The sequence below is a fragment of the Bison bison genome, unplaced genomic scaffold (assembly GCF_000754665.1).
Source record: "Bison bison bison isolate TAMUID 2011002044 unplaced genomic scaffold, Bison_UMD1.0 scf7180017864471, whole genome shotgun sequence".
Classification (NCBI taxonomy): Eukaryota; Metazoa; Chordata; class Mammalia; order Artiodactyla; family Bovidae; genus Bison; species Bison bison.
This window is the reverse complement of record NW_011495032.1, coordinates 20,039,970-20,057,913: the sequence shown is the minus strand read 5'-3', so window position 1 is coordinate 20,057,913 and position 17,944 is coordinate 20,039,970. Positions and strand designations below refer to the sequence as shown.

General features: G+C 43.4%; 1 protein-coding gene across 3 annotated transcripts in view; it reads left to right on the top strand.

Annotated features, from left to right (window-relative positions):
* Positions 1 to 17,944, top strand: part of ANKRD44 (ankyrin repeat domain 44) — a 314,767-nt gene that overhangs the window by 310 nt on the left and 296,513 nt on the right. The window lies entirely within an intron of this gene.

Sequence of the window (17,944 nt, the reverse complement as noted above, 5' to 3'; positions counted from 1 at the left end):
AAATTCTGAAATCACGCCACTGGTCGCTACAGGGCGGGCCTTAGAGGATCATTTGGCTGGCTAATTGAAATCAGCCAGCCAAAGGAAGAAAATCCCAGATGAAGAACCATCTGGGCAACATAAAGAGAGATTAAAAAAGAACGTAATTCACAACACAAAAGAAGCTTCTGAGAATTCAAACACAAAGAATTAGAAAAAGAAAAGCCGAGCTGTTTACTCGCGGCGAAGGGGAGGAGTGTGTGCGGCCGCCGGCTGCTCAGAAAGCCGGCGGCTGCAGCCCTTCTCCCCGGCTCGGTCCCCGCCCTGGGCCGTCGGAACTGCGCGCTCGGCTCGGCGGCTGGGGCGCCCCGGGGGCTGGGGAAGGGGCGCCGGGGCTCTAGCTGGGGTGCGGGGGTGCGTTGTCCACGGGCCCGGGCTGGGCAGGGGGAGGGGAGGCTCGAGGTGCTCCTCCGGCGCTGCGCAGCTTGGGCTCCGCCAGCCCGGGCGGGCAGGAGAGAGGCTGGTGCGCGCCGCCGGGAGGAGGAAGGTGGATGGAGAGGGAGAAGGATCGCAGCCTGGGACCCTTTTCCCAGCCAAGCTGGAGACCGGCCCAGACCGCGGCTCTCGTGTGGTCGGGCTGTCTTTATCCTTTTGACATGACACCCCGACTTCCTCTTTGGTAGCCCAGAGGCTGTGTGCGTGGTGCACGATGGAGATCTCTGGCACGGCTGTCCCTAGAGGAGGTGAAGTTCGGCCCGGGGTTCCACTCACAGACGGTGGGCTACCCTCTGCCTGTGTTCATGAGCTTTGTCGCTTTCCGTCTAAGCCATAGCACGGGGTAGCTCTGGAGCCCTTTGCCTGGAGAGGTGGGGATGTTTGCTGGCTCGGTTGACGGTCCTCGCTGGAGGTCTGTGGCACGAGACACCCCTACCTTTGCGGACGCTGCTACTCTGAGGGCATTGACACTCACAAGCGCCCAACCAAGTTGTATGACAAAACTCTGTAACTCCTTCTACGAAAAAAGGAAACAGCTTCCTTTTATTTCTTTTGCCATTTATTCATGGATAGTGAAATGAACATTGTTTTGAGGTCCTCGTAGGCAGAGAGGCAGACTTGACTTTGACACAGGCGGTCAAACATGCCAGTCCTTGGTGTTTTAAACATCTCATACTTCTCAAGTGGGTTGCATCTGGTGCCTCCCTGTCCTCAGTATCCAGCCAGAACTTCCTGAGACTTAAGTGCAATCAATCACCACATTAATTTGTTCTCCTGCCTTTAGAGTCAAAGTTTTGCTTTGCTTTCTGTAAGTATTTACAGGCTTTTAAATTTTTCTTTTTATATGGGGGAGGGATCACTGAATTAAAATGAACGTTATTGTTAAATTTAGCAGGAGGAGCAGCTGTTAGTGATGAATCTATTTGTTTCCATTGGTTCCAGAGCTTTTAAGAGTACTTGTAAGTTGATATTAGTTTAGCCCTCCCCCCAACTCCCCACCTTTTAGTCACATACTTTGACAACTGTTAGACATTTGTTTTAAATCTTTCGATTTTAGTCTGCCTTGGTCATGTTATCTTTTGTTATTGCAAGTTACTCTACTTCTCTGTTAATTTCTAAATATTCATCTTCAAAGTACACAAAATGCTTCTAATAGGTGTTGTCATTTTCACATACACAAATGAATTTTACATAGAACTTTAGAGCTGGAAGGGATGCCAAAGGTGATCTTCACCCAAATCCTTAATTTTTTTAATGAAGAAACTGAGGTCTAGACCAGAGAAGCATGTCTTCCTCAAGGACACAGCTCTTGACTTGCAGGGCAGAGATGCACTCCTGTCTCCTGCCTTCCAGATTCCTGTCCTTTCTTCTAGGGATGGTTGATACCTCCTTCTGTCTTGTCATCGGCTGTGTTGAAAGGCTGACAAGAAGGCATCCTCTGATAAATCAGGATCAACACTGGTGAAAAGCATTTTTTGATTTTAGAAAGTTATTCTCCAGGACTTGGCGGAGTAGAACTTTCAAAGAGTTTCTCTTTTAAAGTGTTTTTGAATACATCCCTACCCTTCCCCCAACAAACCAGTCTCCCTGTGGAGGGCAAGAAAGGGTTGTGTAACGTTTATTTGATTCCATCTCGTGATGCGTAAACTAAGGAGTTCTGAGATTGATGGACACCTAAAACTTGACAGCCTATGGGGCAAAGCCTGAGGGAGAGGAGGTGGACTGGGTGGGGTAGAGTGGTGAACAATTATGGTTTCTGGGAGGCCTTAGGTCCAGGAAGTGTGTGGTCTTTCTTGCCTTATATAGTCTTACCTTTTAGTGTGAAACTCTAAATTCTTAGAAACTGGTTCTTAACCTCCTCAGAGGCTTAAAAACCCTTTGCTTAAACTCCTACTGCAGGAACTTTGCTTCACCGTTATGGTAGGGAGCCACCTGCTTCAGATCTGGACCTTAGAGTTTGTAGAAATGCCTCGCTCTCCACTCAGCTGTGTGTTAAAACAATCACATGTTAATTCCCTCTCATTTGTTTAATGCCCTGTTTGCAAGGTGGATCTTGTTTTTGTCAAAGTTCTTGGACTTTTAGTATGAAGACACATTTTTGTGTTAATAACCTGAATCACTAATTGTCTTGGCTTTTTTATTATTTAGGTTTTTGTTTGTTTTTGAGTTTTGTAATTTGTTTAATTGATGTAACTGGTTTATAATAGATAAGTTTCATGTGTACATGAAAGAATTGACATTTCCTGTCCTGCTGAAACTGGGTGCAGGAGATTGCTGGCGATGGTGGTCACCTCCTCGGTAGTCAGTCCCTTGCTGACATCTCTGTCATGCAAGAGGAGGAAAATGCCTTTTCCTGGCTCTGTTTTGGGTGAGTTGAAAGGAGGAAGGGAGAGGCAAGTGTGGGGTTTAGTTTTTTTTTTTCTTTTTTCACTATGAAAAGGAACTAGGAGCTATTGCTGCAAATAGATTTGGCATTGAGCACTTCTGCATTTGTCACTGTGTCTCTTCTGTTTTCCCCTTCACACAATAGACATCATTTTTCTTACAGCTTTAGGGGGACTGATCTTCCTGGTTTGCCAAGTCTGATGGGTTTTCAAGGATATGGGACTTTGGGTACTAAAACCAGGAAATTCTAGGCAAATCAGGACAAGCTGATCACCCTATACAGCACAGAACACACTCACCTATGTAATAACATAACAAGGTAATTATTTCCTCATTGATGGATATTGGGATGTTTATGTATTTGTAAAGTGAGATAATTTTAAGTTTGGGAAGAATTTCTTTACATCTAAATGTAATACATCTTAGTTAAAGATAGATGTGAAATTCCTTGCAATATTGAACTTTATGGGATGAGGGGGGTCTTCTTTATGTCCTATAGTGAAGGCATTGCAGTGATTTTAAGAATGTCGTATCTTCAACCTGGCCTGGTGCCCCCTCCCCAAAGTTTTTCAAAGTTCTGAAGCAGAATGGTAAGTTCTGTCGGGCCTTTGAAATGTTCACCATTCTTTCCTGAATTTGCTAGTGACAGCAGAATGCCATCTCCTTCTCTAGGACTCTTGCTGTAGGTGGCCCTTTTTGGAGCTTCCTGCCTGGAGGCCTTCTGGTTTGGTGTCCTCTTGCCAAGTCCTGGCTCACATTTTAGTCACTCACCTCCTTGCCAAAGGCAATGGCTGGCAGCTGTGGCAGTGGCAAGAAACTGGAAATCCTGCAACTTTGAAAGCAGCGTTTCTAGCCCATAGTGTGGGGCTCGTTACATATTTTACTGGGCTGCCCTTGTCCTCCCAGCAGCGCTGGGCTTATAGCAAACTCTGTGTCCAGTCCTGCCTTCAGCAGAGAAGGGAAAATAAAAGCTTCATTCTTTGGACCCTTCTCTGGTTGTTTTGAGATGCAGTCACGTGGTTTGGGGAGTGCACTTGAGGACTGGTGTTTCATGGCCGAGACCTAATAATGGCTTACATTATTGTGATCTTATTATATGCTGGGCCCTTGCCGTGAATCATCTGTCTTAATCTTACAGCCATACAAGGAGGTAGGTGGTGGTGTGATTCCTGCTTTACAGATGAATAAAGAGGCTAATTGACTTGTTCGAGGTCACATGCCCAGTAAGTGATGGAGTGCAGTGTCCTGCACAGCAGTCTGATTGCACAGGTGGGGCTCTAACCACATGGCTGTACTTACAATAGTTGAAAGGGCAGTGTAGCTGAAGCCCTTACAGGTGCCCGCTCTTCTTTACCGGGAAGCCATCAGGTGAGCCAGACTCCCACAGTAGGTATGGCAGAGTCAGGAGCTGTTCTGAGGTCTCTGCTCCTGCCAGACTAGTGCCTGGCTTATCCTGTTTGCCTTTCACCTCCCTACCCTAGAGAATGATGTGTTGATTGGTGAGTTGGTGATTTTTTTTTTTTCTTGGTCATTAGCAAGTAAACTATGATCATTGTAGAAAAATCAGAAAGCTAGATAACCAAAAAGAAAACCTGTTTAAACCATCTGAAGTCTCTATATCTGTATACTCAGAGCTACTCTTGACAGCTTGATATATTTCCTTCTAGTCTTCTGTCTAGGTAGCCAGGTGAGAATTTAAAATTTTCCACCTGATGATATCTTTCTCTTGAGCATAAAGGTTATACCTATGATGTTTAGACCAGTGGCTTTTCCAAATAAATTGAAATTTATGCCTGTCAATAAACTGGCTGCTTTAGTGTAAATACAACAGCAGTACACAAGGTCTAGCCCTGGATTGACTGAAACTGTTTTTAAGATTTCAACTTTTACTTCCTCTTTTTCTCTAAACAGAGAGTAAATATAAACTCAAAAAAGGCACACTTGTTTGTGCCAGCAACAGGCCTGAAGCATTTTTTAAAAAGATTCCTGTGTCGTCAATATAATGTGAATTTTTATAGGTGAAAGTAGAACATGAAATAATTTAAAAACAGGGGCTACAGAGATCTGATAATCTGTGGTTTCCAAATTGCATAAACTATGGTTCTTTTTGTTTTTTCCCAAGGAAAATTCCATATTGAAGCTCAATATATAATAGAGGTTGGTGGGAGTAGTAACAAGGCCCTTTCAAGGATTATTTGCATTTAGTATTATTTGAAAACGCCCTGTAAAACTGCTGGTGACTGGGTCAGTTTTTTTTTTCCCCCCTGAAACACTATGTACTTCAAAAACAGATATGTGTTTATGGTTGATTAGGAGTTACATAGAACATGGATGGCCATATTATTTTGATTCAAACTGGGACACCTTTGAGAATGATACAGGGTACTATTAAATATTAGGTTGAGGAAACAGGTGTGGCTGTCCCCAGTGAACCTGGACACATGGGCACACCACTTAGACTGTGTTTGCTCACTTCAGACTTAACAGTAATAGTGAGACCAGTCACTCTCTTTCCAGTCTGAAGCAGGTATAATAAAGACTATTTTATGACCTTATGTAAGGCCAGAGTTGGAAACTGGGTTTGTTCTCATGTATTAGTTCTGACCAGTTAGCTAGGAATGGGTGGGTGTGGGGGGTGGGGAGGGGAGATTTCAGGAGGAATATGTCAGAAGCACTGTGGCTCTTGCAGCCGGAGATGGGGAAACTGTGATGATTGATAATCATTGTTTGCTGTGGACATAGGATAAGGGAGAGGTGACATATATTGTGCCTTAGCCAACCCTTGGCCAGTCCGATTAACCTCTGTGGGCCTGCTGCTGCTGCTACGTCTCTTCAGTCGTGTCCGACTCTGTGTGACCCCATAGACGGCAGCCCACCAGGTTCCCCTGTCCCTGGGATTCTCCAGGCAAGAACACTGGAGTGGGCTGCCATTTCCTTCTCCAGTGCTTGAAAGTGAAAAGTGAAAGGGAAGTCGTTCAGTCATGTCCGATTCTTAGCGACCCTGTGGACTGCAGCCTACCAGGCTCTTCTGTCCATGGGATTTTCCAGGCGAGAGTACTGGAGTGGGTTGCCATTGCCTTCTCCCTGTGGGCCTGAGGCTCCTCTTTATAAAATGAAGAGAGTGGACTGGCTGCCTCTCCAGTGCCCAGGCTCCACCCCCTTGCTGTGTGACTTAGCCCTCCATGGGTGGTGGTGGTGCTGGTGGTATAGTGGTATAGATAATTGTCTAGTACTCTGTTAATTGGGCCAAGCAAAGAAAATAATCATGTAGTCCACCTTTGGGCCATTTTAAGCTGTACTAAGTCAATGTTTGCTTATATTTCTTGGTTCTCGTTTGTCTCTAATCCCCTCCTTCACACCCCTGTGTAACTTTCTAAGGTATCTTTTTTTTTTTAAAATTTTATTTATTTATTTGGCTGTTCTGGGTCTTTGTTGCCGTGTGGGCTTTTCTCTAGTTGTGGCAAGCGAGGGCTACTCTAGTTGTGGTGTGTGGGCTTCTCACTGTAGTGGCTTCTTTTGTTGCAGAGCATGGACTCCAGAGCACAGGCCCAATAGTTGTGGAGCACTGGCTTAGTTGCTCCGCAGCATGTGGGATCTTCCTGGATCAGGGATGGAACCCCTCCTTGTCTCATGCAACATTTAATCACAGTTGTAACCTGTTTCTAAAGATTTCTATGCTAAATTGCTTTAATTTTGCTTTCATTTATTTTTAAAATAACTCTTGACTAGAAATACAAAGATCTGGATTCTACTCATGGTTCTTTTTCTCATAGTTGTGTAGCTTTGGACAACTCCTGGCGTTAGTTTCTTTGTTGCATGGGAGTGGGTGGGTGGACGGTCTTCTAAATTCTTCCAGCGTTCTAACATTCTAAGAGAGCACCCCAGGTACTTCAGTATCAACCTCTTCTAAACTCATGGAATCTAGTTTCAAAAAGTATCTGCCTTCCATGAACTTCTGATTTTCCTTCCAGCACCCACAGTTCTGCCTGAGAATCAGGGGTCCTTTCTCTAAAATGCCATCTTCTAGGGCATGTTCAGAACCTTTAGGGCTTTTCTCAGTGTGGCCTTTGAGACTCCTTGAGCCTCTTGTGGGCAAGAGGAGCAAACTTGTAGACCCCAGGTTTTTCTGTTGAGAGCTGTGGTGAGCTGGGGCCGCTGTGGTCTTCAGCAGAGGGGGCTGCTTTAGCAAACCGCCTGGATTCTCTTAATCCTGTTCTGTTGAACTCCACCATAACATCTGGGTCTAACAAGTCTGTTTCTCAACCATTGGCCCCACCCAGACACTGTGTGCAATGGACCCAAAGGCCACAGACTTTTACAAGGAGGGAATTCCTACATACGATCAACATCCTCTGTATGGTAGGTACGCTGAGTCTGTGGAGGAAACTTGTTTTGGTGTCTAAGACTGGCAGAATGAAGAGAAAGATGGGAAGTGAACACAGGACAAGTGTTACAACAGAAAGCCAGGCAGAAATTCAGGTCACCTGACACAAGTCCACCAAGCAATTATTGTTAAACAGTGGTCTCCAAGAGAAGGGGGGCACCTCCACTCCAGGGCTGAGTGGGATGTCTTATTGAGTGTGAGAAAGAAAATATTAGAATATTTCTTTTACAAATCCTTAATTATTTTTTATTTTTAATATATGTTGTATACTAGTGCTATAAAAGCCTCTCAGCTCTCCTTTCCACTTTTTGCCACCTTGGCCAAACTATCTCTCAGATTATTGCGGTAGCATTCTGATCAGTCTTCCCCATCCAGCCTTGGCCCCTGGACTCTATTCAGCATAGCTATCAGTGGGATGGATCTAAGATCACGTAGCTTCCCTGTTCAAAGCCCTCCAGTCTCAGCCAGAGTAAAACCTGTTGTCTGGGGTGTCACACTGGGTCCCCTCCACTCACTTCTGCCACTTACTTGTGCAGCCATGTCTCTTCTGGTCTCTCCCTGGCTCCAGCACACCAGCCTCCTCACTATTCAGTGTGTAGTAGAGCTCTTAACGTTCGGGTGTTGCTGTGTGCCAGTAACCTGCCCAGCCCAGCCCAGCCCAGCCCAGCCCACTTCACACTGGAACTGTTAGTGGTCCTTCTCGGCCGTTGGTTGGCACCACAGTGGGCGCTGCCTACAAACAGCCAACTGTCCATGAGCTACCACTCATGGTCCTGCTCAGCAATTGGTCGGCACAATGGGGCCCATCCCCCAAGGAGCTGACTGTCAACAAGCCACGGTTAGTGGGCCATTCAGCCAACAGTTGGTGGGAGTGGTGGTTGTCAGGTGGAGAGTGAGGTAAGAGGCTGATACCAGCCTTCTCCTTGGAGCCTTCCAGCACACCCACTGGCCTTCAGTTAGCAGGTGAGCTGGGTGGCCCAGGGAACATGCTGGGTGCTCTGTCCTGCAGGGCTCCAGAGCCCTCACCAAGGCCACCCACTAGCCTTGGCCCAGGCCTTGAGGCAGCAGTGAAGCTCTCCCCCATCCCTGTCTCTGCAACCTAATAGCAGCAGCAGTCTGCATAGGTTGCAGTCTGGGGTACCTGCATTCCCTGTACCCCGCTTTGGGTGGCATGAGGAACCTGAGGGCCAGTTGTGTCCTGGGCGCCTGGCTTCATCAGTGATAATGGCTGGGCAAGACATGGGGACCTGGCCCTGAGGGAGCTGCCAACTGAGATCTCTCTTCTCTTAGCCAGGATCTGAACCTCGAAGGGTGGAAGTTGAGCCTTGGGACTTTGTCCTTTCTTGTCAGAACGGAGAATAATGTTTGGTGAAGATTTACAGGAACATTGTTACCTGACCATGGCTTGACTTCAAGAGCAAAGGACCTGATACCAAGAAGTTTGCAACAACTAACCACGCACCTCCCTCACCTTTCCTAGAAACGAGCTTTACTAAAAGCTTTTGGGGAGTTTGGGGTTTTTAATGCATGAGCCACCCGTCTTCTTGGCATGGCCCTGCAGTGAACCTTGCTCTGTTCCAAGCTCCGTTTTGGTATTGTTTGACCTCACTGTGCTTTGGGCACAGGTACAGGGTTTCAGGAACAATTGGTCAGGCCAGGTGTACTCCTGCCTTAGGCGCGACTTCCTAAATGCTGAACAGAATGAACAACAACAACAAAAATCTTTGCTCTATTACTTACAAGCATTTAGAACAGTGTAATGCACACAGTGAATGCTCAATGACTATTTGAGTGAAATAAATATGTATATATGTGTATATGTTTATACATTCATGTTCAAAAGATTTTTACTCATGAGGTACTCAAAAATTTGGAAAAGCTTCTGTAAGCAGAGCTTCTTGGATTTCCATTCAAAAGTAAATTTTTGGCCCCAGTTCAGTTCAGTTGCTCAGTCGTGTCTGACTCTCTGTGACCCCATGGACTGCAGGATACCAGGCTTCCCTGTCCTCACAAACTTCCGGAGCCTACTCAAACTCATGTCCATTGCATTAGTGATGCCATCCAACCATCTCATCTTCTGTCGTACGCTTCTGCTTTCAGTCTTTCCTAGCATCAGGGTCTTTTCCAATGAGTTGGTTCTTTGCATCAGGTGGCCAAGTATTGGAGTTTCAGCTTAAGCATCAGTCTTTCCAATGAATATTCAGGACTGGTTTTCCTTTAGGATTGACTGGTTGGATCTCCTTGCAGTCCAAGGGCCTCTCAAGAGTCTTCTCCAACACCACAATTCAAAAGCATCAGTTTTTCAACACTCAGCTTTCTTTATAGTCCAACTTTCACATCCATATATCAGTTGGCCCCATCAGAAGATAAAATATCATTTTTGGTCTTTTGTTTATTTTTTTATTTCCCCTCTTTTTAAATTTGGATGGAGATAGGTTTACATTGTATTTAGGTCTGAGCAAGTTCCATTTCTTCACAGGGAAAGCATCAGGGTGACACTAGGAAAAGGGATCCTAAATATTTTGGGAAGGGACACTCACACCCATGGCAAAGTGTATCTTCCATGTATTCAAACCATCAAGGAGTGTTTGAACTCCATCTCTGTGGCAGTATCTCTGTTGGAGTCCTCTACTCCTCTTCTTTCCATAAAGGATAAGAATAGATAAGACTAGAGAGAATTGGTAATGAGGAGACAAGATAATGGGGAAACAGTGGAAACAGTGGCTGACTTTTTTTGGCTCCAAAATCACTGCAGATGGTGATTGCAGCCATGAAATCAAAAGACACTCCTTGGAAGGAAAGTTATGACCAACCTAGACAGCATATTAAAAAGCAGAGACATTGCTTTGTCAACAAAGGTCCGTCTAGTCAAGGCTATGGTTTTTCTAGAAGTCATGTATGGATGTGAGAGTTGGACTATAAAGAAAGCTGAGCACAGAAGAATTGCTGCCTTTGAACTGTGGTGTTGGAGAAGACTCTTGAGAGTCCCTTGGACTGCAGGGAGATCAGTCCTGAGTGTTCACTGGAAGGACTGATGTTGAAGCTGAAACTCCAATACTTTGGCCACCTGATGCGAAGAGCTGACTCGTCAGAAAAGACCCTGATGCTGGGAAAGATTGAAGGCGGGAGAAGAAGGGGATGACAGAGGATGAGATGGTTGGATGGCATCACCAACTCAATGGACATGAGTTTGGGTGAACTCTGGGAGTTGGTGATGGACAGGGAGGCCTGGTGTGCTGCAGTTCATGGGGTCACAAAGAGTCAGACACAACTGAGCACCTGAACTGAACTGAAGACAAGATAATACTCATGCTTTATGTAATTTGATCCTAATAACATCTCTATGAAAGACTGGCTGTTATCATTCTATTTTACAGATGATGAAAATGAGATCTGAGAGGTTAAGTAATTATGAGTCTGGGATTCAACACATCTGGGCAAGCTTGACTTCAAGTACACATTCTTAGACACTGTGCTTTTGGACTCCTGAAATAGGTGTAGCATCACAAGAGACCCTTTTCCCTGTGGAGCTCATGGTCTTGTTAGAGATGACCTTGAATGCCTTAAACATGGAAGGCCTTCCTCAAATCTTTTTTCAATACATATGTACTAGTCTCAAAACAGCTATAGTGCAGGTTTAGACTACATTTTGGGGGTACTAATTAGGGACTCCAGGAGTCCAGAGATGGGTAAAGGTTTCAAGGAGCTAGAGTGAGTCCAACTGGTCCTTGAAGAAAGAAATTATTTAAGCAGCAAGATGGGGGTGGAAGGCATCCCAGATGAGTGACATACCATGTATTTGAGGACTGTGTATTTACTGAAGCACCGGGTTCATTCTAGTAAGGCAGAAGAACTAAAGGAAAAAATAGTTAATGTGCAAACTTGGTAGGAGAGGTGTATGTATATTATTAACAATGAATTTTTCTCACTTGAGTTCTTCTGATAGGTACTATGTGTCCTCTCTTGGAGACCTAAATGAGTTTGCATTTGGACAGAGCTCATTATTTCCATTTGTTGCTTAGGCATAGTCTTTTAAAAACTAACTTGTACCCCAGTTTGTTCCAAAAGGACTATAGCATAAGGTAAGGTGTTACCTATGGGTCTTCTGTCTCCATGACACCCTCTGCTGCTGCTGCTGCTAAGTCGCTTCAGTCGTGTCTGACTCTGTGCAACCCCATAGACGGCAGCCCACCAGGCTCCCCCGTCCCTGGGATTCTCCAGGCAAGAACACTGGAGTGGGTTGCCATTTCCTTCTCCAATGCATGAAAGTGAAAAGTGAAAGTGAAGTCGCTCAGTCACGTCCGACTCTTAGCGACCCCATGGACTGCAGCCTACCAGGCTCCTCCATCCATGGGATTTTCTAGGCAAGAGTACTGGAGTGGCTTGCCATTGCCTTCTCCGGATGACACCCTCTAGTACTTGAATGTTGCAAATATTACTTGTCATGGCAACATTTTTTTTGGATAAACATGTATCCTGGAGTAGCATGGACCTCATTGAAAGAGACTGGATAGTCTTCATGGTGTGGGACATTGATGGAATAATGTAGTAGGTCTAGAGATAGCCTGTTTTTAACCTAATACATTAAAAAATAATAATTATTTGTTGTGCTGGGTTTTTGTTGCTGCGTGGGCTTTTCTCTAGTTGGGGCAAGCAGGGGTTATTCTGGAGTTGCCATGCACAGGCTTCTCATTGTTGGCTTCTTTTGTTATGGAGCATGAGCTCTGGGGCACTCGGGCTTCAGTAGTTGCGGCTCCCGGGCTCTAGAGTACAGGCTCAGTAGCTGTGGCGTATGGGCTTAGTTGCTCCATGGCATGTGGGATTTTCCCGAACTGGATATTGAATCTGTGTCTCTAGCATTTGAAGGTCGGAGAAGGCAATGGCACCCCACTCCAATATTCTTGCCTAGAAAATCCCATGGACGGAGGAGCCTGGTGGGCTACAGTCCATGGGGTTGCTAAGAGTCGGACATGACTGAGTCACTTTCACTTTTCACTTTCATGCATTGGAGAAGGAAATGGCAACCCACTCCAATGTTCTTGCCTGGAGAATCCCAGGGATGGGGGAGCCTGGCGGGCTGCCGTCTATGGGGTCGCACAGAGTCGGACACGACTGAATCGAATTAGCAGCAGCAGCAGCATTTGAAGGTGGATTCTTTACCACTGAGCCACCAGGGAAGCCTTAATACATTTTTTAAGTTAAAAAATGCTGACTATGGGGATTCTACAAAAAGACCTCATTTCTTTAAAAAAAAAAAAAAAACAACGCAAGAAAAAAGAAAATGGAGGGGAAATATATAGATTAAATGAGAATTAAGACTAATTGGATTCTGATGCAAACTTACATACTTCTAAGAGATGGTTGGGGACATTTGGATCCTGACTGGCTCTTTGATGACTTAAAGTATGAATATGGTATTGTGGTTATGTTTAAAAAGAGGATCTTTATTGTAGAAAACAAGAAACCCCCCACAAACCCTTAATATTTGACCAGGACACTTAAAATATTTTAATGACTTACTCTTTCTGGAAATGGTTTTTCTTTCTTTTTACTTCTTCCGGCTCCTTTTGTGCCGCTTCTGAACCCTTCACTCTCACTTGATGGAATTTCTTCAGTTGAATTTTTAGAATCCTTCTGATTTTCAGAAAAGCACACAGTTCTGATAGTTTTGTTGACTAAAGCAGTATGCTTCTGAGTTAGTTGTGAGGTTTACCCCACCTGTTGACTTAGTCAAAGTGGCCCTCATGACTCCAGTCAGATATTTGAGTATCTGCCTTAAAGTCACAGGAAGACCTGGCTTTGTTTTTGTGAACTCTTTCAGGGTAAGGTTTTTCCAGGGCAATTTGAGATACTAGAGTTGCCAGAAATCATTTTGTTATAGTTTTTTAAGACAGCAAGCAGTTATAGGTCTCCATTTTAATGACCCTGCTGTCCCCACCCTCCCCTCAGCCTCTCTTCATACCTGAACAGGAAATGGGTGTTGCTCCTTGCTCCAAGGATTTCAGTGTTTCTTTAGGCGTGCTGAAATATCTTCATTTATTTCTGCAAGTGTGAAAATCTTTCCCTATCCTTCTTAATGGAGTCCAGATATCAGAATAGACTATTAAGTTGAGAAATGGCCAGCTACAACTTGAATAAATGATCCAGTCATGAAGTCATTTAGAAGCCAAGTGAATGTGTTTTTAGGTGACTAGGAGCCTCAGTACAATTATGTCTTAGGGCCCATGAGGTGCATGTAACGTTTAACTGCTAATGCTCCTTTTCTTAGCAGTCAAGAAGGAATAATCTTGTTTTGAGGAGCTCTGTTCTTTACCAAAGTCTTATGTCAAGGTTCTAGGGTACTCTCTTTCTGTATTTAGAATGTTTTAAAATATTGTGACATCACAATGAGCAATTTCCAAAAATATTACATGGGAGTGGCATAGTTAAAAGGATCCTTAAATTGATACCTGAAATCTGGGCTATAAGAACATCTCTGCTCCTAACTAGCTGTATCAGTCTTGCTATGACACCACTTTCCTTGACGATAAAATAGGTATAATAAATACTTGATGGGAAAGTTGTGATAATCAAGTGATAATCAAGTTGTGATAATCAAGCCACTCTGTCCAACAAGTGGCTCACGGTAGGCACTCAGTAGTCTGATCTCTAGTTGGTTCCTCCTCTGTCAGTTTGAAGAGACTAGCTGTCTAGCGTCAATTTCAGTTCTTTAATTTCAATTAAAATAAGATTTTGATTATGTTTTGTTTTAAGTTTATACCCATTTATCTGGTCAGCTTTCTCTCTAGCTTAAACGATGTTAGTAGGAAGTGTTTTATTATTGTGAAATCTCCATCCAGAGGTTTGAATTGTAGCATTTTTGTCCTTTTTTCTCTCATTTTAAACACATCGATTCACTTAATTTGAGGAATCTTATGTTTAGATAGGAGAATAACTGTGCATTGAAAAAATTCTGAGGTGTTTGCAGTCATTCTTGCTTTAAGTTGTCAAAAAGAACTGAAAGTTACTTATAAGAATGCCACTTCCTATTCACAGAAGTATAGAACGGTGTCTTTTCTGAGGAAGTGTGTAAGAACAAAACAGTTGATAGAGCAGTCTTCGTAAAATATCATCACGATGGAATTTCTTAAAACACTGGTAACACTGGTGTAAAACTTCCAGCCTTGAGTGAATAGGATAGAAAACCCTAAATTTCTCTGGAAAAAAAAAAAAAGATGTGATTAAAAGAGATGATAGATCCTTTGTAAAAAGTCACTTTAATTTGGAGTCTTTCTCTTAAAACTACAGAATGCTATTTAGAGAGGAGGTAAGTTAAACATCATTGGATACATGTGTGTATTTTAATTTTAAAGTGTATTTCAGTTGAGTTTATACCCAGTGAAAGTAAAATAAAAAGAAAGGGCAAAATAAAAAGAGTGAAGGGAAAATGAAAATAAGAATTGGTACATTCCCTTCTCCAGGGGTTTGAACCCAGGTCTCCTGCATTGCAGGTGGATTCTTTACTGTTTGAGCCACCAGTGACACCCCACCAAAAAAAGAAAAAAGAGAAGATTAAAGAAAGAAAAATATTAATAGGAAGAGACAAACATATTTTAAAAAAGAGGGAAGGAAGTAGGGGTGAGAGGGAGGTTGACCATGTTGGGCGTTGAAGGTAGGCTGAAGGTAGGCTAAAGTTGGCCGTCCCTTCTCTACTCTGTTCTTTAAAATAATTTTTAACATTGATCTCTGCTCTTTGGCCACATTGACCTTTTTTCTTGGAGTTCTAGGATCTGAATAACCAAAGTGGAGGTTGTTATTTTGGCTGCAGAAGAGATGAGCAGGACTATGTACCCAGAAGACCAGAGTCAGGCTGATGGGTATCTGGCTCATCTTTGGGTCTTCACTGCTGATACAGAACCCTCAGAATCAGTGTGCTGCTGCTGCTGCTAAGTCACTTCAGTCGTGTCTGACTCTGTGCGACCCCAGAGACGGCAGCCCACCAGACGCCCCCGTCCCTGGGATTCTCCAGGCAAGAACACTGGAGTGGGTTGCCATTTCCTTCTCCAGTGCATGAAAGTGAAAAGTGAAAGTGAAGTCGCTTAGTCCAGAGTACTGGCGTGGGGTGCCGCTGCCTTCTTGTAGTGGGCAGGCAACTGATAAATTGCTTAACACAGTGGGCGGGCAGGTACTGAAGGCTCCTATTGCTGGTGACTAGTTTGCTGTGACATCTCTGATGTTGAACACCCAACTGCCTGTCCATTTGAGTTGAACTCAAGACGGGTATTTCTTCATCACTGCTTTACCTTTTCAATTAGCCTTTCCTGAGATCTAATTCTCATCTCTATTTCTGCTGTGAATTTGCTGGGAGATCCTGTGGTCATCACACCTCTCTGGGCCTCAGTTTTCTTTATGTGCTAAGGACATTGACTAAGATGAGCTGACCCCCCATCCAATCTTCTATGACATTGACTCAGAGGCTGGCAGACCACTTACTGTGCACAGGCCAGGTTCAGCCTACTGCCTACATGGCCTGTAAGAAGAATAGGTTTTACATTTTTAAGTGGTTGAAAGAGATCAAAGAGTAATATTTTGACGCACATGAAAATTATATGACATTCACATTTCAGAGTCCATAAATAAAACAGAATCTAGCCTCCCTCATTTGTTTATGTACTGTCTGTGGGTGCTTTCGGGCCATGAGAGGGCAGTCCTTGTGATGGAGCCTATATGACCTGCAGCATTGAAAATATTTACTGACTCTTTGCAGAAAGTCTGCCAACCCTTGCTCTAATGCAAGCACACACTTGGAAACGTACTCTTCAGAAATTGAGGGCTACCCTCTTACAGCCTTGGTATTACCTAAACTGAACTTTAATTTCGATTTAATTAGATTAAGATGGGGGAGTCTTGACTTTATTATTTTTTTCCAGGAGAAAGCAGAAGCTTAGTTAGCTTTTGTCGTATGCTTTTAATTAAAAAAAAAAAAATCCTCTTTAAACAGTTTGTTTGTACTCAGACTTTTTTTTCCCTCCCTCTAGGAATCACTGTAGAAAAGGAAGTCATGTGTTTATATTTTAAATCATTTGCCTTTTAAACTGGATTTTTAAATTCCACATGTGGACTCAGAAACAGTTAAAATATACTTTTGATGCTCTAAGAGAGCCAAGACAGGGGAGGAGAACTTTACCACTGATTTTTAAGAGTGAAACAGAAATCTTAATATTATTTCCCATTGTGTGCTAAAAATACTATCTTTATCTTTGAGTAGGGACTCCAGATTAATGTGGGCATGAAAATGGTTTTAGTTTTATAGAGAGCCAGTTTCAACAATTAAGTAATTTAAAGGATATAGTTAACTATTACAAATGGAGATTATAAAAGAAATAAATGTCAATAGTATCTACTTATCTAATATGTCTGACTCCTCTGGAAAGTTCTCTCTGAAGCTAAGTCTGATAATCTCTGTGTGCATTGTGAGTTTGGGTGAGTGTGTGTATGTGTGGTTTCCAGTGTTCATGTCATTATAGTTGTAAAGAGAATTTACATTCTATTCTTGCACTTCCAGAGTCATTTGATTTATTCTAAAACTCTTCCTATGCCAGTTCTCTTTGATCTTGGGAGAAGATGGGCACCTTGAATTGGTTAATGAGGAGCAGGGTAGTCAGTCAGCACACGTCATCTTTTTTAAAAAAATTAATTTGGAGGATAATCACAATATTGTGGTTTTTCATCTAAAAGTTCACTTCATTTTTCTCTTCTGAGCCTATAGAGAGAAAGAATTAAGACTGTAGGGACTTCAAGAAGATTTGTGAAGGAATTCTTGTAGTGCATAACTTTAGAAAACATTGATAGAAACTTTGTACCTAAAGTATCTGAAGACTTCCACCATTTTCTGAACAGTATTATAAAGCATGTGGAGGAGGCAAGTGAACTCTAGAATCCTCCTTTTTCAGAGGGAGTAACAGAGGCCCCTGGATATTGCTTGGCTTACTGACTCTCAGTCGGGGTAGACCTCTTGTTTTTCCTCTAGCTCAGTCTGAGGTGCATTTCGTTTGCCTATCCTGTTCTTAAACAGCACTTGTAAAAACATGTGTCACTTCTACAGTTATATTTAGGATACAGCTTGAAACACTGTATAAACACCCCAGGATAGAGTACTGAAGTCTGCCGCCTGATAATTATTATGTGGTTCTAGAGTCATGTCATCTGTACTCTCCAGATCAGAATTGTTATCCCCCTCTTCTAAGCTGGTCTAGAAGAGTGAACCCATTGTGTACAGGGCCGAAAGAATATTGCCTAATGTTCAACTTGGGGTGAAGAACTGTGATACACTGAAGGCCATGGAAATTCATTCTTGTTTGAAAACACTTGTGACTGGGAAAAGCGCTGAAATACTAAGGTTTTCCCATGCCCTCACCCCCTGAATACCTCCGCAGTGTTCTTTGTTTTTTGAATTTCATGGGAAGTGTCTGAAATTGCCATCTGAAGAGAATGTTTTTCACAGAACTGCCTAATCTTCAGACATGTCTAAATACAGACGTATTTAATGAGTACTTTCATTTTCCTTCGTACATGGACTCGGCAAGTTCTGTGATGGTTGAGACTCTCACTTCTGGTTTTAAGCCATTTTTAGCTCCTTGATTAGTGTGGGGCTTGGGAAGGTGGAAGCTAAGCCATTTATTTGCTCTTCACTTCTAGGGCAAAGTGTTTGTGCCTCCCGCT